Below are 1592 nucleotides of genomic sequence, written 5' to 3'. Positions count from 1 at the left end.
TCCTCGTGACATCTGGGATCTCATCCGGGACTCTGAACAACATTCGGTAACCACATACAAACTTCCTTTATAACCCTAGCGTCATCGAACCTTAAGTGTGTAGACCCTACGGGTTCGGGAGACATGTAGACATGACCGAGACGTTCTCCGGTCAATAACCAACAGCGGGATCTGGATACCCATGATGGCTCCCACATGTTCCACGATGATCTCATCGGATGAACCACGATGTCAAGGACTTAATCAATCCCGTATTCAATTCCCTTTGTCTATCGGTATGTTACTTGCCCGAGATTCGATCGTCGGTATCCAATACCTTGTTCAATCTCGTTACCGGCAAGTCACTTTACTCGTTCTGTAACACATCATCCCGTGATCAACTCCTTGGTCACATTGCGCATACGATGATGTCCTACCGAGTGGGCCCAGAGATACCTCTCCGTTTACACGGAGTGACAAATCCCAGTCTCGATCCGCATAAAACAATAGATACTTTCGGAGATACCTGTAGTGCACCTTTATAGTCACCCAGTTACGTTGTGACGTTTGATACACCCAAAGCACTCCTACGGTATCCAGGAGTTACACGCTCTCATGGTCGAAGGAAGAGATACTTGACATTGGCAAAGCTCTAGCAAATGAACTACACGATCTTTTGTGCTAGTCTTAGGATTGGGTCTTGTCCATCACATCATTCTCCTAATGATGTGATCCCGTTATCAACGACATCCAATGTCCATAGCCAGGAAACCATGACTATCTGTTGATCACAACGAGCTAGTCAACTAGAGGCTCACTAGGGACATATTGTGGTCTATGTATTCACACGTGTATTACGATTTCCGGATAATACAGTTATAGCATGAATAAAAGACAATTATCATGAACAAGGAAATATAATAATTGCCTCTAGGGCATATTTCCAACAGTCTCCCACTTGCACTAGAGTCAATAATCTAGTTCACATCGCCATGTGATTAACACTCACAGGTCACATCGCCATGTGACTAATACCCAAGAGTTTACTAGAGTCAGTAGTCTAGTTCACATCACTATGTGATTAACACTCAATGAGTTTTATGTTTGATCATGTTGCTTGTGAGAGAGGTTTTAGTCAACGGGTCTGAACCTTTCAGATCCGTGTGTGCTTTACAAATCTCTATGTCATCTCCTAGATGCAGCTACCACGCTCTATTTGGAGCTATTCCAAACAATTGTTCTACTTGGAGCTATTCTAAATTATTGCTCCATTATATGTATCCAGTCTCTCTACTCAGAGCTATCCGGATAGGTGTCAAGCTTGCATCGTCGTAACCTTTACGACGAACTCTTTTACCACCTCCATAATCGAGAAAATTCCTTAGTCCACTAGTTACTAAGGATAACTTTGACCGCTGTCCTGTGAGCCATTCTTGGATCACTCTTGTACCCCTTGACTGACTCATGGCAAGGCACACTTCAGGTGCGGTACACAGCATAGCATACTGAAGAGCCTACGTCTTAAGCATAGGGGACGACCTTCGTTCTTTCTCTCTATTCTGCCGTGGTCGAGCTTTAAGTCTTAACTTCGTACCTTACAACTCAGGCAAGAA

This window comes from Triticum dicoccoides, chromosome 4A (genome assembly GCF_002162155.2).
Source record: "Triticum dicoccoides isolate Atlit2015 ecotype Zavitan chromosome 4A, WEW_v2.0, whole genome shotgun sequence".
Taxonomy (NCBI): Eukaryota; Viridiplantae; Streptophyta; class Magnoliopsida; order Poales; family Poaceae; genus Triticum; species Triticum dicoccoides.
This window is presented reverse-complemented; position numbering follows the sequence as displayed.